The sequence below is a fragment of the Triticum urartu genome, chromosome 4A (genome assembly GCF_056163025.1).
Source record: "Triticum urartu cultivar PI428250 chromosome 4A, HENAU_Tu73, whole genome shotgun sequence".
NCBI lineage: Eukaryota > Viridiplantae > Streptophyta > Magnoliopsida > Poales > Poaceae > Triticum > Triticum urartu.
In genome coordinates this window covers 395537687-395563866 of record NC_141876.1, presented here as the reverse complement: position 1 = coordinate 395563866, position 26180 = coordinate 395537687, and positions in this window count along the sequence as shown.

Genomic DNA, 26180 nt, shown 5'->3' with positions numbered 1-26180 from the left:
AAGACTTGATCAACCTTGTTAGTGGATTCCTTTTGACGAGCATGAGATGGATGAAACTAGAAGCACAACCTTCGGTACCCTCTCTATACTTTCTGTTATTTATATTAGATAAAGTAAAAATAAATAATTTTCTGTCTGTTATCTGATTATCCATGCAATATAAAAATACCTCGAAAATAAAAGTTCTCCAAATGCCCTGAAAATTAAATATGATTTTTTGTAGAATATTTGAGGATTTATGGAACAAAGAACACACCAGGGGGCCAACCACCTTGCCACGAGGGTGGAGGGCGCGCCCACCCCTCTAGGGCGCGCCCCCTGCCTCGTGGGCCCATGGTGGCCCTCCTCCACTTATTCTTTCAGCCACACACTTCATCTTCCTCCCCCAAACAAGAAAAACCAGCTCAAACCCGAGTCCAAGCTCGTTTTGCTGCCATTTTTGATCTCCTTCCTCAAAGCACCTCTCACAAAACTGCTTGGGGAGATTATTCCTTGGTATGTGACTCCTCCATTGGTCCAATTAGTTTTTGTTCTAGTGCTTTATTCATTGCAAATTTGTGTTGCTTAGGTGACCATGTTCTTGAGCTTGCATGTCAAATTTATATGGTCAAAAGTAGTTTTGATGCATGATATAGGCCCTAGGCACTTGTAGGAGTGGTTGCTATCAATATTATTGAGTTTGGTTTACTTTTATTTTGAAGTTACTAAAAAATTTCAGAATTTTTCGGAGGAAGAAATATGCTTAGGAAAATGTTCCAAGGTGGTTCTTCAAGGAAGCAAGGACCCAGGCTTGCAATGCGTGATGCTGACGAAGAGCCACCAAGAGACGCTCCAGTGCGTCCTTGTGAGTGGCCTTCTGAAAATTTTATGGATCGAGCGGGAATTAAAAAGAATTTAATGCATATGTGCGTAATGCCGGTCTTGAGGACTTTGAGGCAGACAAATGCCCCCAGTATCATGATCTCACAAGCTCTTTTGTGAGGAGGTTTGAGTATTCATCTTCGCGTAATTCTCCTTCAGTCATGTTTGATCTTTATAACAAATCTTATACCATGGACTTAGAGGATTTCACTTTTGCTTGCAAACTTCCACAATGGGGTAGTGTTAGGGATCCCCCTAAATCTGAATTTACAAACTTTCTTGCTAGTATAACTGTAGGGGAATCTAGAGATATAACGCAAGCTACCATTCGGAGCATTCACTTTCCTGCTATACATTATTTTGCTCTCTTCATAGGTAGGTGCATAAATACTACGGATGAAGGATGTCACATGTGTGTCCCTGACCTTAGCATTCTCAGGAGTGCTGTGTCAGGAGACCAATCTTATCATATGGGAGCCATTCTAGCTTGTAGGTTGCATCATAATAGACATAATGGAGATTTCTTTGGAGGAATTTATGCAACCAGCTTAGCTAAATTTCTTGACATAGACGTTCGTGAGGGAGACATGGAGTTGCCTCCTGCTTATTTAGATTTTGATTCTATGGTTTCCCACCATTTTGTCGAGAGGAACGAATCACCTCTCCAGTACCGACTAATCTTTGACAGACGCCATGCTGTCCATATTACTCTCCCTGCTCCTGCTTTCTTTGATTATCAGGCAAGAGGAGGATATACTATTACCAGAGAGGAAGCAGATGAGTACGAGAGGAGAGCGAAGGCCACTCGTCGCCACACTTCAGCTCAGGAGGCGATAGCCGCTGCATGACAGTACGACCCCAACAACTATTATTATGGATATCAGCCAGGCCAGCCGTGGCCATAGACCAACTTAGGCCAAAAGCCTAAGCTTGGGGGAGTACGTATTTCTCACCGACATTACATTTATGTTCACACACACTCATTGCTAGATGTCGGTGCTCATACTTTTTCATTGTATCATCCATGCTAGTTTATTTTTATTTTTATGCTTTCTTCTTGTGTGTTTAATAAACGTTAATAAAAACCAAAAAAATTAGTTGTAGCTTTTAATTAATTTACTTTCCATGCTTGTAGTAATAATTAAAAAGAAAACCCAAAAATATTTCCTGTTCTTCTTTTGCTTGTTGGGAGCTTTCCTGTGTAAGTAGTTTTATTTCTTTTCTTTTCTTTGGGGTCAGTAGGAGAAGACCATGATTAAATTGTTGAGATGGCTCTTATATGCATTATTGTTTATCTAACAAAAGAGCCCATATTGCCTTATCTTCTCCTGTTTATTGATTTCTCGCAGATTCTAGCTTAGTCCAATGCACGTGCACTCTTATTATTATTCACATCGTTCAGTCGTGCAAGTGAAAGGCAATTATGATGATATATGATGGACTGACTGAGATGAGAAAAGCTGGTATGAACTCGACCTCTTTTGTTTTTGTAAATATGACGAGTTCATCATTCTTGATTCAGCTTGTCTGAATAAACATGTTTGCAATGACAATTAGAGATCATAGTTGCTTATGCCATGCTTGATTAGCTATGAGTTATAATGGTTTACCTTGTGTGCCAACATGCTATTAAAGTGGTTATGATGTGGTATGATAGGGTGGTATCCTCCTCTAAATGATTTAAGTGACTTGACTTGGCACATGTTCACACATGTAGTTGAAACAAATCAACATAGCCTTCATGATATTTATGTTCATGGTGGATTATATCCTACTCATGCTTGCATCCAATGTTTATTAATTTTAATGCATGTACATCGCTGTTGTCGCTCTCTAGCTGGTCACTTCCCAGTCTTTTGCTAGCCTTCACCTGTACTAAGAAGGAATACTGCTTGTGCATCCAAACTCCTTAAACCCCAAAGTTATTCCACATGAGTCCACTATACCTTCCTATATGCGGTATCTACCTGCCGTTCCAAGTAAATTTGTATGTGCCAAACTCTAAACCTTCAAATAATTATCCTGTTTTGTATGCTCGAATAGCTCATGTATCAACTAGGGTTGTCTGTATCTTCCATGTTAGGCGGGTTATTCTCAAGAGGAGTGGACTCTGCTCCTCACTCACGAGATAAAGGGCTGGTCACCGGGATGCCCAGTCCCACGCTTTATGCAAACTAAATCAAAATAATTGCAAACAAAACTCCCCCTGGGACCTGATGTATGTTGGAGGCACTCGTTGTTTGGAGCAAGCCATGGATTGATGTTTATTGGTGGAGGGGGAGTATAAACTTTACCATTCTGTTTGGGGACCGCCTATAATGTGTGTAGCATGGAAGATATCGCCATCTCTTGGTTGTTATGTTGACAATGAAAGTATACCGCTTAAAATGTTATTCACCTCTATTTTAAAACCGAGTTCCGGCACCTCTACAAATCCCTGCTTCCCTCTGTGAAGGGCCTATCTATTTACTTTTATGTTGAGTCATCACCCTCTTATTAAAAAGCACTAGCTGGAGAGCGCAGCTATCATTTGCATTCATTATTGTTAGTTTACATTGGGTGTGACTATGATTGGATCTCTTTTACCATGAATTACAATGTCTAGTCAGTCCTTGATCTTTAAGGTGCTCTGCATTTATGTTTTGCGGTCTCAGAAAGGGCTAGCGAGATACCATCTTGTTATATCATATTATGATTGTTTTGAGAAAGTGTTGTCATCCAAGTTTTATTATTATGGCTTGCTAGTTGATTATGCTATTGATATGAGTAAACATGAGACCTGAGAATTATTGCAAATATGGTTAGTTATAATATTTGCTGAAAACTTGAATGCTAGCTTGACATATTTACAACAATAAGAGCAAACAGAGTTTGTAAAAGTTTTTTCTTTATTTCTTTCAGTTTGTCAACTAAATTGCTTGAGGACAAGCAAGGGTTTAAGCTTGGGGGAGTTGATACGTCTCAGACGTATCTACTTTTCCAAACACTTTTGCCCTTGTTTTGGACTCTAACTTGTATGATTTGAATGGAACTAACCCGGACTGACGTTGTTTTCAGCAGAATTGCCATGATGTTGTTTTATGTGCAGAAAACAAAAGTTCTCGGAATTACCTGAAACTCCATGGGATATCTTACAATAAATAATAAAAAATCCTCGCCAAAGATGAAGACCACGGGGCCCACACCCTTCTCACGAGGGTGGGGGGCATGCCCCCCTAGGGCATGCCCCCTACCTCGTGGGCCCCCTGGAAACCCCCCGACTCCAACTCCAACTCTATATAATTGCTTTCGGAGAGAAAAAAATAAGAGAGAAGAAATCATCGCATTTTACGATACAGAGCCGCCACCAAGCCCTAAAACCTCTCGGGAGGGCTGATCTGGAGTCCGTTCGGGGCTCCGGAGAGGGGGATTCGTCGCCGTCGTCATCATCAACCATCCTCCATCACCAATTTCATGATGCTCACCGCCCTGTGTGAGTAATTCCATCGTAGGCTTGCTGGACGGTGATGGGTTGGATGAGATTCACCATGTAATCGAGTTAGTTTTGTTAGGGTTTGACCCCTAGTATCCAATATGTTCTGAGATTGATGTTGCTATGACTTTGCTATGCTTAATGCTTGTCACTAGGGCCCGAGTGCCATGATTTCAGATCTGAACCTATTATGTTTTCATCAATATATGAGAGTTCTAGATCCTATCTTGCAAGTCTATAGTCACCTATTATGTGTTATGATCCATTAACCCCAAAGTGACAATAATCGGGATACTTACCGGTGATGACCGTAGTTTGAGGAGTTCATGTATTCACTATGTGCTAATGCTTTGTTCCGGTTCTCTATTAAAAGGATGCCTTAATATCCCTTAGTTTCCATTAGGACCCCGCTGCCACGGGAGGGTAGGACAAAAGATGTCATGCAAGTTCTTTTCCATAAGCATGTATGACTATATTCGGAATACATGCCTACATTACATTGACGAATTGGAGCTAGTTCTGTGTCACACTATGTTATGACTGTTACATGATGAACCGCATACGGCATAATTATCCATCATTGATCCGATGCCTACGAGCTTTCCATATACTGGTTTACGCTTATTTACTTTCTGGTTGCTATTGTTACAATCACTACAAAACACCAAAAACATTACTTTGCTTTCATTACTCTTTTTGTTACCGCTACCATCACTATCATATTACTTTGCTACTAAACACTTTGCTGCAGATACTAAGTTTCCAGGTGTGGTTGAATTGACAACTCAACTGCTAATACTTGAGAATATTCTTTGGCTCCCCTTGTGTCAAATCAATAAATTTGGGTTGAATACTCTACCCTCGAAAGCTGTTGCGATCCCCTATACTTGTGGGTTATCATCGCCTGCCTGCGAGACATTTTCCCAGGCCGCCGCAGCGCGACGAGACATCTCTGTGACCAGCTAAGTCGCTTTCATGCTCAAAAACTTTCAGTTTTAAATTTTGTTCGGTTCGACCAAGCATTATACTTTTTGGCAATAAGTTGTTTGTGACAAAATTCCTTGTCAAAGCTTTGTTTGTGACACACAAATTCAAATACCTAGTTTATTTAGGGGCTTGCTTTATGAAGCCTTTCCTCTTGCATATGATTATACTTGTACGACTTCGTTCCTTGTTCGTGTATTACGCCACAATATGCACCATGTTGACTTAAGTGTTTCACAAGCTGGGTTGGCTGGCTCCTATGCTTACCCCTACGTTCCCGATTGTTCGGCTAGGTGGTAAAGGGAGCACCACTACGATTGTTATTACCGGGTCATTCGAGTTAGTACCTCAGATTGGGTGAAGCCGAAAGCTAGCGCTCTTATTGTTTTCAATAATGGTCGGCACACAATGGAACTCATGAGTACAAAAAATCTATTGCACAAGTCCCATAGTAACAATGAGAACCGAAGAAAGGTATCGGTGGAGGTACTATTTTCTTCGAAGATGCTTCTTACACTTTGTCAGTAATATAGCATAAGTTCCCTGAGCGCGCTTTGTCTGTTATAGCCTTATGGCCTGATTGCCTGGTTATCGGAAACACCGTTGATGCTTTCGACAGGTGGACTACATGACACTTTTCGGTCCTTGACCGAAGAGGGAGAAGCCGACAGTCGGTTAAGACGCGTTTAAAGTCTGGGTGAACACAGATATGATATAAGTACTTTGGTACATACAATCATTATGCATAAAATTCTTTTACCCAAGTCACTTGGGGGCTCTTAAAATTTATATGAGCTGTTTTATAGTAAATGTGTTTTCTTCTTGGTCGTTACAAAGTCTTTTTTTTACCGCTCCTTTTTCGACTCGAGTGTATGGTCAATAGCCGGATAGCCTGTCTTCTCTCTAAAAAGCCGCTCAAGTTTAGTTTTCTAAACTGACCTCGGACAAGTACTCCGCCTTTGGGATAAGGAGCATGAAGCCGTAGGCTGACCCGCGTGAAGTATTGAGATCGGATGTGTCATGTTAAAGCATGACAGAAGCACATTTTTTTTCCAATTTTCGGATTGGCACCGAACACTTGATCTTGTTCAGACGTCAAGTTTTTACTGACATTTTTTGGTTTTCCAAGCTTACAACACTTTTAAACTATTTGTGTGTTTCCAGCATAAGTCTCGCAGTGCAATGCCGGACACCTTTAGATATTCGGCAAAAACATTCTTGGATATTGCTATACATGCATCAGTTTCAAATTGTGTCTTCGGTCAAATAGTTGGGTTGCCCGGCTCCTGTGCTTGCCTCCTACGTTCCGCGTTGTTCGGCTAGGTGTGCAAAGGGAGAACCACTGCGGTTGTGCTTCCAGCTCGCATGGTTAAGCACCTCAGTGGAGAAAGCCAAAAACTGACTGTCACAATAAGCATAAACTGGTCGGCGATCCGATGACTATGTTAAACGACGGGCCGATCATAACAATGGCCGAAGTGTTTACGGCTTGACCTCGGCTGTCGCCAAACACTAACCAGGGGCTCGTAGCTAGCTTCCCCAGTTTAAAAGCTCCTATGACTAAGTGAAAGTTATAAAGCCCGCATATTTGATTGCCTCGTTTCTGCTCACACAATCGCCTTCGGACACCGAGACATTGGCTAAAGGTTGTCTTGTTATTGCGGAGACACCCTGCATAGTATCTACAAAGGGGTAGAAGCCGACGATGGGCCACTTTCAAGTGATAAACGGTCGCAACAGAGTCACAATAAATATATCATCGGCGTTCATATTTTATATACGAGGGCTGCCTTCCGTAATCATCGTTATAAAGACATAAATATGCATCAATCTGACTTAAGATTTTGGCCAAGCTGGGTTGCCTGGCTCCTATAATTACCCCTACGTTCCCGATTGTTCGGCTAGGTGGTAAAGGGAGCACCTCTGTGATTGTTACTACCGGGTCATCCGAGTAAGTACCTCAGACTGGGTGAAGACGAAAGCTAGCAATCTTAAAGGATCACATTGGTCAACAACGACGGAAGTGAAAATTTTGGTTCATTAATACCATAGAGTTCGGGAACTTTCCCCAAACTAAATCCTCAATATTTTCCTCCCACATTGATCGGAGGTGAGGTTTCATGATCATGATAAGCATGACGACCCAAAGAAAGGAACCGATAGCGGGACTATTTTCTTTGGAAGATGTTTCTTACGTTAAAACGTAATATAACATATATCTCCGTGTACCTTTGTTTATAAAACCGTATGGCCGGATTGCCTTGTTTTCCATAAATCTTTGCCCTTATAATGGCTTTATGAAGTAGGAAAACACTCCTCGGCTACTGGCCGAAGAGGTTGAAGCCGATGGTCGGTCAACAACATTTTGTGCAATGTGGATCTGAGTATTAATGATGTAAAGTACTTGGATACATAGAGTCATTACACATCATTTGTGATTTTACTATGGATATCGATCCTTAATTCGGCCACCCATGCCCACATTCAGGCTCGGGGGCTACTGGGCTTCGGGCTTATCATTCACTAATATTGAAAGGGGCGTATCGTTCCCCTGATCTGGTGTTGTGTGATGGCCTGGCTTATTAGGGATGATAGACTACTCATATCAATAAGGAATTCCTTCTTTTCCGATAGCCCATTCAGACAGAACTCCAAAGTTAAGCGTGCTCAGCTTGGAGTAGTGTCAGGATGGGTGACCGACTGGGAAGTTGCTCCCGGGTGCGTGTGAGTGAGGACAAAGTGCACAGAAAAGACTAGTATTGATATGTGGGGCCAGTCTAGATCCCGCCAGGAGTAACGACCACCGGCGGGTGTGTCCGGGGCATTACAAGTTGGTATCAGAGCCGACCCTCGCGGTTACACGGATGGTTGCGGACAGGTGCGTGGTCATGTTGTTCATGATGTTTGTGACCCGTCGTGGCATACGGTATGGCACATATACTGGACTGGAAGCACAAACGTATGTGCCAAGAGGGAACGTTCATGTGGCCCGACGAGGACGTCGGTTCCTCTGAGTGGGGGTGTATGTGATGGCCTGGCTTATTAGGGATGGCAGACTACTCATATCAATAAGAAATTCCTTCTTTACCGGTAGTCCATTCGGACAGAACTCCAAAGTTAAGCGTGCTCAGCTTGGAGTAGTGTCAGGATGGGTGACCGACCGGGAAGTTGCTCCTAGGTGCACATGAGTGAGGACAAAGTGCGCAGAAAAGACTAGTATTGATCTATGGGGCCAGTCTAGATCCCGCCAGGAGTAATGACCACCGGCGGGTGTGTCTGGGGAGTTACATGTTGCCACCCGACCAGTGTCTCGGGGGCTACTGCATTGACGATCCAATGCAGAAAATTTAAAGTGCAATATAGCTTTCGAGGAGATTATGATCCTCAGGTTGGTCGGCCACACCCAACCTAAGTCTCGAGGAATTTGCACACCACTTTTTGTGTCCCGAAGTATTCTGCCGAGCTAGGAGTGCCGATTTTGTGAATCAACCTGAGTCTTAGGGGCTACTGGGATCAGCGGTCTTATGTCATCCTTCAGGTGCATCTCGGGTTTTAGACCGATACAAACCTTGAGGGCTACTGGCTATATATCTCGGCAGAGAATAAATTGCACCAATCAAAAATATTGACAAAAAATCGGCCCGCAGTCGGGGTGGTGCACCACCTCGGAAGCAGTCCGGCATAACGCTCGGGCGCTAGTAGCTGGCTCCATAGAGGGCATTTCTGGCATTAAGCTCGGCTAAACTCCTTCAAATTTTTTGAACCAAGGTGATTTGTGACATCTCGGATACAGTCCGGCATTGGAGCTCGGATACAGTCCGTCGTTGGAGCTTGGATATAGTCCGGCGTTGGAGCTTGGACATAGTCCAGCATTGTAGCTCGGATACAGTCCGTCGTTGGAGCTTGGATATAGTCCGGCGTTGGAGCTTGGACATAGTCCGGCATTGGAGCTCGAATATATTCCGGCATTGGAGCTCGGAAGTGGTCCGGCGTTGGTGCTCGGCTGCAAAAGATACCTCAAATGCAGTCCGGCGTTGGAGCTCGGACGCAAGAGGACACTGACGCCCGGGAACAACTTCAAACTCGAGGCGTGGCCTAAAAATAACAAGGCATTGATAAAGGCCGGAAACTTAAAAGGGCTCCTCGGATACCCAACGTGTAAACTCTCCGGATGCACTTCAGCGATCCTCAAGATCGAAGATGAGAAGATTTATTGAACCAGTTTTCAAGACCGACGACCAAAGACGAGGAACAGTTCGGAAGAATCTAGGAGCGTCCCCAACTTGAAGACCAGTTCAGGGGGCTACTGACGGTGTCCTGGACTAGGGGGTACTCAACACGTCGTCTCCCAAACAGGTGTATCGGGCCGAGGACCCCCATGGTGGTTCACTATTGTGCCAGTTCGGACAGCCCATGCCGCATACAAGGAAGATTCGACAAGACTTGGTGATCAAGACACGGACTCCTCTCCACCGGTGTATTCGATTAGGACTCTTGTTATCCTAGGCCTCTGGTACATTATATAAGCCGAGGCTAGGCTAGTTGGTAGATTATTATGACATTAGTCATCATACCTGTAGGGTTTAGACCTCAACATATGATCTCGAGGTAGATCAACTCTTGTAACCCCTATACTCATCAAAGTCAATCAAGAAGGAAGTAGGGTATTACCTCCAACAAGAGGGCCCGAACCTGGGTAAACATTGTGCCCACTGTCTCCTGTTACCATCGATCCTTACACGCACAGTTCGGGACCCCCTACCCGAGATTTGCCGGTTTTGACACCGACACCTGCCTCCGTCATCCGTGGCCCCGGCCAAAACCCCACTCCCCGCCCCACCGCACTGTCGTGGTTGCGCCGCCCTCGGTCCAATCCACAAAGACTCCCTGTCATCCAGATCCGGCGGCAGTAGTACCTTCAACCCACGCAACTCTAAGATAGCCATCTAAGCGCTGCTTCTGCGGCGAACTTGCGGCCCCGCACCCTTACGTTAGACACCAGCCAACCGGCAGCCTAGGAGCTCCGCCGCCTCGAGGGGTGCTGCTTCCCATTGGGAATCAATTGGCCCAGAATAAAAATTCAGACAACCGATGCCTAAATAATGTGATTTGAGATGCGGGTGCGACCTATCTGGCGGCATGGTGAAGTAGGCAGGTCCAGCTTCCGAATCAATGAGGCCGGCGCGGTTGCGGCGGCGACCGGCGGTAGGGAAACAGCAATGTCGCGACGGTCGACGGCTACGGGGAAGCAGCACCGGGACTCTGGACGGATCCGAAGTTGGAGCCGCTCCGACGCCATGAACAAGGGCGGGGGTGAATCGGCTCTGGTACGGTTCATGCGGCCGTCGTCAAGGCAGCTCCAGCAGCACGGAGTAAGAGGCACACGGCCCAGTGCATGACGGCAAATGGACATCATCTCCGGCATTAGGGAGGAGGGCGGCTGTGAAATTGACGCAGTGGGGTGCCATGGAGAAGGGGCTGAGGTTTCGCGGCTCGAGAGAAGGGATCTTCCGGGGAGAAGGTGATTTGGCGCCCACGAGGTATGAATGGGGGGGAATCGGGAGGGGAGTGGAACCATGTTTTACGGACGCATTTGTCTGAAATGTGAGGGGGAGTTACAGTTCTACCCCTGCCTTTAGGCTTCTCGGCTTGGGTCTATGTACTGAGGGTCGGGGATAGTAGAGTAACTTTGCTTCTCCCCAAATAGTGGGCGGGAGCGATTTCGGGCGAGGAGGGCGTGTTTTGAAATATAGTGGGTGCGAGCGATTTTGGGCGAGGAGAGCGTGTTTTGAAATAGTCGGTGCGAGCTATTTCGGGCGAGGAGAGCGTGTTTTGCCAACCATGGTTTATGAATTATTCGGCACATGTCATTTCGGCCGAGGAGAAGGCGCGCTTGGATGAAGTTACGAACCTACCCTCGATGTACAACGGGCCAATTGATGCGTGTCTCACATAGGATGGTAATTTCGCGTCTCCCATTTATTTGCTCGGGTGAATTCCACCGAGCAGAGGATGTTTAACGGTTCGTTCAAAATTTGGAAGAACAAGCATCCACGTCTACCTTACCAAGTCGATTCGAATCAAATTTTGAAATATTAGCTTGCCACTTCTTTTTTAGATGGAGAGATGATGCTCGGGAGTAATGTGTTTTTACATGCTCGTTGCTAGCGATTTACTATATGATAAATAGTTGACCCACTCAAAACGGGAATCAAACCCAAAATGTAATATCTCGATTCAATGAAATAGCTCATTCACCAGGTCAAAATAGCGAACTAAATCCAAAATTGAACACCTCAATCGAGTAGGATGTTGTACAGTATTATAGTACTCCATGAACATGTTGAAAGTCAAATTAATGAACTTGTTTGATATACGCATATATCCGTTCATGTGTGGATTGCAGACAACATGTTCTCCAATTTAAATATTTGAATGCAAGTTTATATCGAAACATGGTTTATATCAGTCTTTGATGCATAAAACGCGACCTCCCCCTCTCCCGGACTCCTGCTCTCTCTCTCTCTCTCACATGCATCCAACACACAAACCTTGTTGGTCCCTCTCGCTTTCTCTCCATATCTCTTTCTCTTTTTGTGTGTGTGTGGGTGGGGTCTTTCTAGTTCGCATGCATATATACTTCATCTATAGGTCTCTCTCACACACTATGTATGATTCTCTAGTCCAAGCTAGATATCTTGGGTGCACTCATCGTACGCACACAAATTCCTTGGCTCGTTGCCCGTAACTCTCTCACGCACCACTCTGTCGTCTCGGAGCTCTCCCCCTCTCTCTCAAATTCTCCATCTACCTGGGTCACACATACACATGCATATCTCACTCGCACTCGATAGGCCCATCTAAAACTCTATCTCTCTCCCTCGTTCTCTCTCAATCTCACATGCACACACACACAATCTCATGCCTAGCTAGCCAAGTATGATGGTCTCTCACTCAATTGTAGGCAGACACAGTCCCCCCCTATATGTATATGACTAGCTAATCTTAGTCTCCATCACAAACATGTGCATGGTCTATCTCGATTTCTCTCGGGGCATCTTTCTATCGCGCACGCACCTCCCTCGATCTCCCACCCATATAGTCCCCTCACAATCTCGAGGGGATTTCTCTATCACAAACACACCCTCTCGCCCTCCCCATGCGTCCATGTTCTCCATGTGTCCCTCTCAACCTTTGTTCCTTATTGGCCAGACCTCTATTGGACATGTGCTATAGGTGTCTTTCTCTCCGTTGCAAACAATCACACACTAGCTATCTTCGTGTATCTCCTCGCCTCGCTTTTCTATCTCAGAGATGCATGCGTGAGATGTTCGCCTAAGAAACGAAAAAACACACACTCTCTCTAATTTATCGTTTGTTGTCACTTTCTCTTTCACACACATACTCTTTTTGCACACTTACTCATTCTCCTTCACACGCACTTGATCTCTCTCGACTTAGGCACTCTCCTCCGTCCATAGCATATTGATTTATTGAAAAGTCAAACATCACAAAGTTTGACCATGTACGTGGATAAAAACAATTACATCTAGAATGACAAACATACACCATTAGATTCACCATCAGATGTAGTTTCGTATGATGTATCTTTGGTATTGTAGATATAAATAACATTTCTGTAAACCTGATCAAAGTTTCCAAAGTTTGACTTCTAAAAAATTTACATGCACTGCATTATCGAGCGGATGGAATATCTCTTTCCCCCACTTAGCTATCTGACGCACCACTCAGCCTTATCGGGGCTCCTCAATCTCTCTCAAACTTTATATCTCCCTAGTTCACACATACACATGTCTCGCTCACGCTATACATATAGACCCATCCAACACTCTCTGCCCTTGTTCTCTCTCTATGTGACACGCACCCCCTAATAAGTACCATAATCCCTCACTCCATCATAGGCGCAAGCACTCCCCCCTAAGTATGATTATCTCTCACTAGCCATCAGGAACACATGTATTGTCTCCTTCCATCCATCGTCTATCTTGATATCTCTCGAGGTATCTTCTATCGCGCACACACCTTGTCACTCGATATCCCACCCATGTAGTCCCATCACGATCTCCAGGGGATCTCTCTATGACAAACATACACTCTCTCCTCCCCATGTCTGCATTTTCTCCATATGTCTCTCTCGACCTCTCTCCCTTGTTTGTCAGACCCCTCTTGGCCACGTGCTAGGGGTCTTGCTCTCTCGGTTGCAAACAACCACACACTATCTCCTCACCTTGCTTTCGTTATCAAAGATGCATGTGTGATATGTTTGCATAAGACACACACGTTTTTTCTTGACTTTTATCAAGTGTTGTCCATGTCTCTTTCACACACACACACACACACACACACACACTTTTTTCACTCACTCTTTCTATTTCACTCTCTCTCTCTAGTTAGGGACTCTCTCACGTCCATAAGCATATGGATGTTTTGAAAGGTCAAACCTCAGAAAAGTTTGACCAAGTTTATGTGGAGAAAATCATTTACATCTGGAATGATCATTAGATTCATCACAACATGTACTTACTTCATACTATCATTTATCTTTGGTATTGTAGATATAAGTAATATCTTTCTAAACAGTCAAATTTCAAAAGTTCGACTTTTAAAAAAATGTTGGAGCTACATTATCGAACGGAGGGAATAGCTCTTTCTCTCTCTCTGCTATCTCTCACGGGCCTCCCCTCTCACTCGAACACTCTATACCGATGGATTATACGCTCACTGTGTCAGTGTATAGCTCCATATATTGTTTAGTTGACCGGTCAACCAGTCCACATGCTGCCTTGTCAGCTCGTGTTCTGTATCTTCATGTGTTGGCCGATGTGGCAGTGGGTGAAAATAAGTAAACTAGAGGCCCATCTGACACGTGGTGAAGTAAACAAAGTTGAAACCACTCGGGGTAGCACCCTGCACGCTAGTAAATTGAGGGCGCATTGAGGACACACTTCTTCCGCGTGAAGGACACACTCGCGCACAATTCACCACTGCGCGACGGCATGCACAGAAGGACGCACTCGCACACACCCAGCACACAACACACACAAGCACACGTGTACACCGGCGTCGCCGCCGGTTGAGATGGACAGCGAGGCAGCCAATAAGGGGAGGCGGCTCGAGCCAAAACCGCATTCGGCGAGCCTAGACTTCATCAGCAGCCTCCCCGACGACATGCTGCTCGTCATTATCGTCCTCCTCCCCACCAAATCTGCCGTGCGGACCACCCTGCTCTCCCGATGGTGGCACCCACTCTGGCGCTGCGTCCCCCTCAACCTCATCGTCGACAGCTGCCTCTGCGACGGGGATTGCAAAAGCATGGCTGCAGTCTACAAGATCCTTTCATCGCACCCTGGGCCAGCCAGACGCCTTGACATCCGCATGTTCAGTACCAACTGCAAGGTCCAACCCAAGTTCGACGAGTGGTTCTTATCCCCCGCCCTAGATCAGCTCGAGGAGCTCAGCTTTGAAGATGGACGATCTCGCTCTCTGTCGCCGTCCGTGCTCCGCCTCGCGCCAATGCTGCGCCGCGCTAGCTTCAGCTCCTGCTATCTTCCCCAGATTAATGCCGCTCCCGCCCTTCTTCTCCCTCAACTCAAGCAGCTTGATGTCTTCGACGTTGTCATCTCGAAGAAGGCTATGGAGCACCTGCTCCGCAGTTGTACTGCACTCGAGTACCTTCGTCTTGAGCAGATCCACGGGTTCATTAGCCTCCACATCGCCTCGACGAATCTCCAATAGATTTATGTGTCTTGCTGGCCCCGCAACAAGACATCAATCGGGAAGAGATCACTCCAGCTTCCTTGAGAGATTGCTTGTATCAGATCTAGAACGTCCAACAAAAATCAGGGTCATTGACGCGCCGAAATTGACAGCGTTGGTGTACTTGTCTGCCAAATTCTCTGAACTCTTTATTGGATCCATAATCGTTCAGGTACATCACTCATCTTCTTCTGCGTCTTCTTGAAATTCACATTTTTAAATTTCTTCTTGATGTATTTACGACCGTATTCCAGAAAATGATTCCCACAAGCTTGACCCAGTCTACACGCACAGTGAAGATCTTGGCAATAAAATCTATCAGCCCCAATCTGGATCAAGTTGTTGGATTCCTTACATGCTTTCCGGGCACGGAGAAGCTACTCATCGAGGTGAAACTTCTTTCCTATTAGTAAACGGTAATCACAACGTAGCTCATTTTTTCATAATTTTCTCAAATTACGATGACAAGTGTAGTGTTCAAAACTGCATCTACGCACTGCATCGAAAGAAATGTTTTTAGTATTTTTTCTCACGTGATCACCCGCGTCATTTTTTGTTGTTGTACTACTATAGTATCCTAGGCTAGTCATAGTGGAAAGTAACTTAGACTACTCCAGTAACTCTATGGTTACCCTAAGAGAAAGTACTACCTCCATCCTGGTTTACTCTTCCTATTTTGTAGTATCAAAATTTGATCATAGATTTAACTGACAAATGTTAATGCATATCACTAAGATCTATATCGTTGGATTTGTATTTGAACATAATTTCAAATGGTGTAATTTTTAGTGAGATGCATTGGCATTTTCTTACGTAAATCTATGGTCAAAATATTATACTAAATAAGAGGTAGTACAAAAGTGGGCTATAACGGCCCTCCACTATGTAGGCCAAAACACGTGCCAAATTCACTTGCGATGCATTTGGCATCGATGCCCCTCCATTGCTCACCTGGTGCCCCAATCTGGATCACCTACTTTGCTCTGGTGCCAAATTAACTCACGCAATGAAAAACACTTGCGTGGGAGAGAGAGAGAGGACTGAGGCAATAAAAAACACTTGTTTGGGAGAGTGAGAGGCTGGTGTAGTTGGTTTGATTGATTTGTTTATACATGTGGGTCTGTGTGCACAGCGGTGCCAACTCTCTCACATCGTGAGAGCGGTGCCAAAATCTTTTGATTTGACGCGAAATATGGCATCGGCCACATAGTGGAAGGCAACAAATGCCCAAGCTCTTCACGTACTCCTAGGTAAATGATAGGAAAGAGAGAGAGAGAGAGAGAGAGAGAGAGAGAGTGAAAAAATATCACTAGCCAGCCAACCCTATAGTATGAGCGAATGATATTGGTACATCTTGATGACACGACAATCTTATACAACCATCTGCTCTAATATGTTCTCTTCTTTTGCAGATAAAAAAAGACCCGAAAGTGAAAAATGTGCTGCACTATGACAATCTCATCGAATGCCTTGATCTCCATCTTACAGAAATTGATTTGATCGACTACCGAGGCAGCACATCAGAGATTAAATTGGCCAGGTTCTTTGTTCTGGAGGCAAGTGTGCTCAAGGTAATGAGGTTTGGCGTTCTCTGGCGCAATAATGAATGGCGTGCCGATCATCGCAAGTGTCTAAGCCTAAATGACAAAGTCTCCGCAGAAGCTGAATTTGTTTTTGAAACATCAAGTCGCCAGAGACTCGAAAACTTATTTTCCCATTAGTGACTTTTCAGGGTGGTGGATTTTAGTTTGTACGATAATGCTGCATCCACCTAAAGTAACAAAAGTTCTTACGTAAACTTCCTAGTAATTCCCTCTTCGTAGGTGCAACATTACTCCTAACATTTGTAATATCAGTTTGAAACTTGTAATATTGCCGTGTCCTATTCCTGCTTTTCAAAATCCTGCGAATCAAACAGGTCCTGAGTTGGTGATGATGTTGTGCCTGCCATCTTTCACCAATAGCCGTCGGATCTAGATCTGACGCATACAAACCAAACTTCTCCAGTTTTGCAAAAAGATTCCCGCACTTGTTCCCTATTTACAAACAACTCCTTGTCTCTCACAATCAGCCTTATCTCCTCCCCACCACATCTAGAAGGCCATGGAAAAATCTGGCGCGATGGCCGCTGCCGGCACCGTCCACCCCCCAATCTTGGTGTTCCGTGCAATGCACGAGCATCTATGCACGGGAAATTATGTCGAACATGACTAGTTGCAAGCAGGCTAGTTCTATAGCCATGATGATAGTGACTGCAGACGGTGAGGCTGACTATGGTATGCCGAACACGGCGCCTATACTCATGTGTCATCTCCGGCGTAGGGTCTTGTCACTTCACTGTGAGGAGCAGCACGTAATAATTTGACCAATGGGTAGTACAGTGTTACTACATTGGTAGTACTACTACTAGTACTAGCACCACCGTCTGGATTTAGTAGTACTACCACATCCATCTGGATTTCGTATTTGACTAGCAATATCTAGTAATGCATGTCACAAAAAATGTACTACCCCCTCTGTAAATAAATACATGATGTATTGTTTTATTCCTATCGGCGAGATAAGTTAATGTCTTTTTGCTACTTAATAGGATTACATGCAATGAACTAACCACCGCATGTGATGTTTGGTAGTCTCAAGTCATTGAAAGCATGCACATCCCATATCTCTCATTGGTTGATATGTCACGAAATAAGAAACGAGGAGGGAGTTAATGTACCGTGCCTAAGTGTTTTGGGATTATTTGGTTTTCGTAAGGTGACTTACACAACATTTTTGGTTACATGCATTAACATTTTATTAGTTAAATCCAAGGTCAAAACTTAGCGCAAAATGCAAAGGCGGCCAATAAACCAGTAAATATCAAAGTTCTCTCGTTTGGCCCCAACTAGAGGTCCGGTGAGATTACTATACTGCACCGGCACGGAGGGGGGCGCAGCTTCATTGACTTACTGAACCTGCCTTTGGGTGTATGACACGTGGGCCCAATGGGTGGATGGCCAACCTATCATACATCCAAAGGTAGGTGCAGTAGAGGGGCGAGGAGTAGGTGGTCAACACGCACGTGAATTCAACGCAGTATGCACTTCTCATATAAAGGCTCCCGCCAGTCCAATCTACGAAATCCTACGCACCTACGCACCCAAGGGCAAGAGTGATCACTCCAATCGCAAGATTAGTTGACTAGAAGCTAGACCCATGGAGGTGATGAGCGCGAGCATCAGCCGGCTGTGCCAGATGGTCCACGACGCCAACCTGCAGCCCGGCACCGAGGAACGTCTCCAGGTAGTGCTTGAGGCCGCCAGGGCGAGGGGCCGCTTGGACGACGGCTTCATCTCCTTGTTCGACGAGGTCCTCGTCGGCTTCCTCGACAAGTTCACCGTCGTCAAGAAGCTCGCGGACGACCTTGACGTACGCCTCCAGCCCACGCGCCCAGGCTCTTCGACGCCTGCCACCCTCAACGGCCTCTATGGTGACAACCTCTTCGACGCACTGGTGGCCCTGCGACTGCCCGCCGTCGCGCCGGAGAATGTCCACCTCGAGGTCGCGCTCACCGCGCAGCGCCTGGCACAGCAAGACACCATCGACATAATCACCCATGTCTACACGAAAATCGTCCACAAGGACTACTACATGCAAGAGGAGGAAGATAGGATGCTGGCCTTCTTGGACCATAGGGCAATCTTGGACGGCATTGTTCAGAAGCACGTTGAGCTTGCCGCCAATGCCGCTGCTCCTCACTCGTTGGTTGGTGACCCGCACTAGGGTGTGAGGATGTCGTTGATGGATCCGTATGTATCTTTATCTTTTCGTCAAATCCATGTAGTAGTATATGGTACTACTAGTAATTATCCTACCTTTCGCATCAACTTCATAATTTTCGTACGTACTCCATGCATGAACCGTTCCAGAACCAAACTTATCATTACTCTAGGGAAAATCGTTATTTCTATCTATCGGTCGCGCCATGGAGCAGAACCAAATTTTACAAGTTACAAGTTCAAAAGGAAAAGCCTGTCGTGTTCGCGTCGCACCCCCACACGGTTGGTCCGGCACGCCGCTCAAGGGGGAATGTGTGCTGTGTTGCATTTTCACTTACAAGTGGGACCGTAGTTGAGAAAACTGACTATCAGCAAACCCCCACCCCGCCCACCGCGCGATGGCTGAGAAAACAGGAGGGGGAAGAGATGGCTGTAGCACCGACTCCAAGAAAATTGGTGCCGGATGGGACTTGTGTGGGTGGCGTGTGCCATACTGCTAGACATGAATGCTAGTTATGGCCCATGCCACCCCACTATATCGAGGTGCTGATTACAGAGAACAATTTTCCTGGAGTCCATGCTCAGCCCTCCTCTATCTCTCTTCTCAGCCAGCCAGCAGACATGTGGAGACCATCATCTGTTTGCTCATATGCGGTCCCACATGTCAGTGAAAACGCAAGAGGACCCACTGAACCTGCACATCTTTCACCTCGATGTGCTGGTGATGAAAAACAAATCCAATAAAGAACTTCGGTGGCCGCTTTTGGAGTTACTCAAGAGTAGTAAGATACTATTTACAGTTTAACCCAAGATGCACATCATGTGGCTTCAACTACCACTTTATTTTCTTGCATGACACATCATGGATGCTGGATGTCCCACATGTCGGCAAAAGGAGGAAGAACTCGACCAAATCTTCGGTTGTGCTCTCGGATTAGACTAGTTGTGCTAACTTAAAATTTTATTATGTAGAATGGATGCAAGTTTTGGTATTGGAAAGAAGAGTACAATGATATATTGATAGAGCGCAATTTAGTAGATGTTCTAGCACTTTTAGCTAGCATAGAGGCTAGAGATGAGACTAGTGCACTTGTTGATAGAATAGAGGCTAGACACGTCTACTTCTTTACACTCGAAGAAGAAAGAAGCATGCAAGATCGAGCCTCCGCAGATCAACAATGAATGCATCGAGAAGGCACTAATCCAACTTACAGGAGCAGTTATGGAAGTTGGATATCTTCTAAAATGTATTCTTGTGGTTCTTGTTTTTTTGGTCTTGCTTTTCTACTCAAAATTTTGGTGATGTATTTCCATGTACCAAAAAATCAATGATGAAAAAAAGATATGTGTTTGCAAAGAAAAATGTACACGGCCAGGATGCGTCCGCGCGTTCGGCGCACGGCCACCGCATCCGAGAAATGGCCCGGACACGACCCCGATGCCCTACCCAAACGGACAGAATCCGGGAAAAACGGAGGTCTGTTTGGGGCCGTGCGGTGGAGTTGGCCTTACAAGTGGGACCGCAGTTGAGGAAACCGACTATCGGCAAACCCCCACCTCGCCCGCCGCACGATGGCTGAGTTAGAGAAACGACGAGGTTGAAGAGATTGTTGTAGCACGGACTCTAAGAAATATGGTGTCAAATGGAAGTCGTGCTAGTGGCGTGTGCCATACTCCTGGACGTGAATGCTTGTTCTGGCCCATGCCACCCTACTACTCCTACTACTTATAGTAGTAGTATCGAGGTTTCGAGGTGCCGGTTACGTACATCGAACACATTAACATATGGCCCACCTCACACTGTGGCCAAATTTCCTGGAGTCTGTGCTAGGTTAAAAAGTGTTCTTTGTGAGGATGGGTGACTGGTCTCAAGTTTAAAACTTGTTGTATTACGTACGTATACATAGAGATAGTGCAGCATGTGAAGCTAGTACAAATAGTGTACTATTGTTGATTGGCCTCATCCGATAACCTGTTGCAATGCACGTACTATTATGTATTCGGGAAATATATTTTTTGCCTCGTCGCAGCACCCACTCAGAGAAGCGACTCGAAAGCCATTCATAAATTTAGTAAGTTTATCATAGGCATATCATTTTATTACATACAACAGGTCATCAACCCACAACGACAACGAGGATACATTATAAATACTAAAGTTTTCATCACACAATAAATAACAAGCAATGAAATGAACTTCAACTCAACCAATCCTCGGTGTTGGAAACGCTTGCTTTGAACCACAAGCGATTCTCTGGGAAGGGCCAGCTACTGTCAATCTCGAGACCAATGTAGGACTGACCATCCAGACTGAAGCGGCCTACTATATCATGACCAGGGTAGGGAACCGCCGCAATGTCCGACGTATAGATACAGTTTCTTCTCATAAATGGTAGTAACGTTGTGTCAACAGCAGTTGGATCGCCTTTCACCATCATTGGATAGTTTTGTCCAAGGAAGAGCGAGTTTTCTCCAAGACTATCAATACTATACCAGGGAGAAGGTGTTGGCGCTAGCACACTAGTATCCATCCCGAATACCATGCGATGGGTGATGGAATAGGTCCGGAGAGTGCGACCATGGGAGACAACACCTGCTCCCTTAGTAGTAACATCAGCAGTGGGCTGTATACAGACATGAAGGGGTGATCCATCGGAATTAGTTGCCAGCCGCCAGTGAGCATATGGGCCCTTCTCGTCCTCATGCTCGTGATCATCACCGTCGTCATCTCCCCCTTGGTTATAAAATTTTCCAAGTATAGGTGGTGGAATGTTCACAGGACCTTGGAAACACAAGAAGAAGGTTAATTGGTAGAGAAGGGAAACTTGCTAACTCGCATGCATGTGGATGAAACAATTATAATTACGGTGGAAGACAAACGTACCAAAACTACGAGGATCCCATGCAAACACAGTGCCACGAGTGGTGGCAGCAAACACAAGACCCTCGTATTGAATTGCATCACAACACACATCCGTGTATAGAAACTGATTTTTGAGCCATATCCATCTAGTCGAACCACGAAGGACGGCAACACGCTTGTCCAAGATAGCAACAACTTCATAGTTCTTGTAATTCCAAGAGAGGTTGGGAACTCGACAAATTTCTATCTTCCGTAGACGACAATCACCATGATCATATTTGAACGTACGTAGATCATCTGTGTGCTCAACCTCAGGGCACTCTGAGATTTTTGGAAGTGGAATCCGCTGTCGAGTGTACACATTCACAAGTTCCCACTCGCAATCGTACCCAATATAAACAACCCAATCTCCATTTGCACTAGCCCAAGCCTTACCCTGAAGCGATGGCATCTTGACATCACACGTATCGTTATCAAGCGGCATCAACTTGCACAAGGCGAGGCCTCCGTCGTCCGCACCCATGCGAACAGGCTTATAGCGAAGAAGATACCGGAGATCAAACCGCTCCTGGACCCTTGGGTTCCTTGTAATGATCTTATTAGTTGAGTCGAGAATGGTCTTCAACGAACCTACCATGCTAGCCGAGGTGATGACGTCGCACTGATCAATGAGTTCCCCCACCACGTCATCTTTCAGATCGGGGCAAGAATAAGGGGATCGTTTCCGGCTTGTTCCCTCCATGGAGAAGATGATCGAACAATGGCAGAAGGAAGGGTGAAAGCAAATGGAGGAGGGAGGAAGAGCATGCGACAGCAGTTCCAAATCGACAGGGAAAGGCGAAGAGTCGGTGGATGGTTGCCAGTTTGCCACGGTACACGAAGAGGCGCCCCGCTCTACACGTCCTTCCGGAAATTGTACAAAAGGACTCGCCGTCGTCCCACTGACATGTTGGAACGGGACCACATGTCAACGAAACATGGTGTGTAATTTCTCATGCAAAATGCGATCTGGCCGTGTTGGCCCGAGGTGCCGCATTAGTTATCGACCTTTATTTTTTAACATACAATCTGAGTGGATAGCTCCTGTGGTAATCACACGTGAGCGGATATATAGGTGGGCTAGGTGGACAGGCGGCAACAATCTAAGTGCTAAAAGAGTTGATCTCAAAAAAAGAGTTGATCCAATGCTTGGTTTTGGTTGGATTTTCCAACTATGACCATTGGATAGAGTGAATCAATGGCTTACGTTGAAAGTTATTCTCATATATAGAATGGTATAGGAACGTGGAGAGATTTGGTTGATTTTATATTGCTGAATAATATAAAATATTATGAGTGCATATGCTCCACCCCGAGGTTTGTTGCTCCTTCTCGGTGGTCGGGAATCTATGTTCTTCCACACTTTCGTCTAAGACCTGATCTTTGTTCATCCTTTTGCCGACACGCGGGACATCTATATGCCTTCATTTTACAAAATTAGACTATATGCCTCCATGACACGTGGGACATCTAGCATCAAGGTGGCGTGTCATGCAAGAAAATGGAGATATGCAGTGCGTAAGTGAGTCGTGCACTTCAATGGCACCTAGTACTACTACGCAATATTTTTCTCCTCGATGGCACGTGAATAGTGCATGTACTCAATGACAGAGCACGGGATGGTAGCCACGGACATGGTCGGCCCTTTTTGAAGAGAGTACTAATAAATAACTTTGATGTGTCCCATCAACTCACAAAACGACGAGAAGCTTGCTTACTACGCCTTCTCCCTCGCCAACGCGTGCGCGGTGGCTCGCAGCACGAGGAGAAACTTTTGCTTACAAGCAGTGGAGGTGCAGCAGTTCATTTGGTGTCAGATTGCCAGAAGTACTACTGTAGTACCATCATTATTGTTTGAATTCCGGAAGAGGAAAAGAGCCAAGCGCAAGGTCACCTACTAACCTAGTACAATATTATTATAGCCAAAGCTGGTCCACCTTTTTAGAGCATGGTTAACTAATATAGGCGGCTCTTGCAGCGGCATATCATTTAGAGCAAGTACTCTCTTCGTAGGAACAAAGGAAGTGAAACAAAAGTTGGAGTGGATGCTAGATTGCCAATTAAAACATGATTACATAGGAAAAATCCTATAGCATTCTATCCTATGAATCAAATGATCAATGTAGGAAAATTATGAGGGGGGTCTCTCCAATAGTGTTCCTTGGCTCTCACCTAGCATCACGGTGGTCAAACTTGGAGTCATTCATCTAGTACACGTGGCATCTCAGATCTGGACACAAGGTGACGCGGCCTCTCACTTCCTCCGCCATTTGAAGCGGCGTGCCGGTGGAGGGCTAGCATACTCCAATATTAGGTTGGCTCTATGTGATGTGGCAACTTCATATACTAACCGAATGCTGGCTATACTACTACGGTACTCACACTCCAAGAAGTGACTCGAAAACCATTCATAAATTGAGTCTATGACATGCATTTCAAATGTACCATTCATTACATACAACAAGTCATCAACACACAACGACAATGAGGATACATGTTGGATTATAGATTATTTCCAACAAAATATTCTAGTAAATATTGAAGTTTCATCACACAAAAAATAACAAGCAATGAAATGAACTTCAACTCAACAAATCCTCAGCGTTGGAAACCCTTGCTTTGAACCATAGGTGCTCTGGTATGGGCCAGCTATTGTCAATATCGAGAGCAACGCAAGACTGATCATCTAGGCTAAAGTGGCATATATCAAGACCAGGGTAGGGAACCACCGCAATGTCCGAGGTATAGATACAGTTGCTTCTCATAAATGGTAGTAACGTTGTGTCAACAGCAGCTGGATCGCCTTTCACCATCATTGGATAGTTTTGTCCAAGGAAGAGCGAGTTTTCTCCAAGACTATCACTACTGAACCAGGGAGAAGGTGTTGGCGCAAGCACACTAGTATCCATACCGAATACCCTGCAACGGGTGCTGGAATAGGTCCAGAGAGGGCGACCATGGGAGACAACACTCGCTCCCTCAGTAGTAACAATCACAGTGCACTGTATACAGACAAGAAGAGGTGATCCATCGGAATTAGTTGCCAGGCGCCACTGAGTATATAAGTTCTGCTCGTCCTCATGCTCGTGATCATCACCATCGTCATCTCCCCCTTGGTTATAATTTTTTTCAAGTATAGGTGGTGGAATGTTCACAGGACCTTGGAAACACAAGAAGAAGGTTAATTACTAAAGGGAAACTTGCTAACCCGCATGCATGTGGATGAAAAAATTATAATTACGGTGGAAGACAAACATACTGAAACTACGAGGATCCCATGCAAAAACAGTGCCACGAGTGGTGGCAGCAAACACAAGACCCTCGTATTCAATTGCATCACAATACTCATCCGTGTACGGAAATTAATTTTTGAGCAATTTCCATCCAGTCGAACCACGAAGGATGGCAACAAGCTTGTCAAAGATAGAAACAACTTCATAGTTCTTGTAATTCCAAGAGCGGTTGGGAACTCGACAAATTGCTATCTTCCGTAGACGACAGTCACCATGATCATATTTGAACATACGTAGATCATCTGCATGCTCAACCTCAGGGCACTCTGAGATTTTGGGAAGTGGAATCCGCTGTCGAGTGTACACATTCACAAGTTCCCACTCGCAATTGTACCAAATATAAACAACCCAATCTCCATTTGCGCCAGCCCAGACCTTACCCTGAAGCGATGTGATCTTGACATCACACGTATCATTATCAAGCGGCATCAATTTGCACAAGGCGAGGCCTCCATCGTCTGCGCCCATGCGAACAGGCTTATAGCGAAGAAGATAAGAGAGATCAAACCACTCCTGGACCCTTGGGTTCCTTGTAATGTTGTTATTAGTTGAGTCGAGAATGGTCTTGAACGAACCTGCCATCCTAGCCAAGGTGATGACGTCGCACCGATCAATGAGTTCCCCCACCACGTCATCTTTCAGATCGGGGCAAGAATAACGGGGTCGTTTCCGGCTTGTTCCCTCCATGGAGAAGACGATCAAACAATGGTAGAAGGAAGGGTGAAGGAAAATGGAGGAGGGAGGAAGAGCATGTGACAGTAGTTCCAAATCGAGAGGGAAAGGCGAAGAGTCGGTGGACGGTTGTCAGTTTGCCACGGTACACGATGAGGCGCCCCAGCCTACATGTCCTTTCGGAAATTGTACAAAAGGACTCGCCGTCATCTCACTGACATGTTGGAATGGGGGACCACATGTCAATGAAACATGGTGTGTAATTTCTTGTGCAAAATGTGATCTGGCCGCGTTGGCCCGAGGTGTCGCATTAGTTACCGACCTTTATTTTTTTAGCATACAATCTGAGTGGATAGCTCCTGTGGTCATCACACGTGAGCGGATATATAGGTGGGCTAGGTGGGCAGGTGGCAACAATCTAAGTGCTAAAAGAGTTGATCTCGAAAAGAGAGTTGATC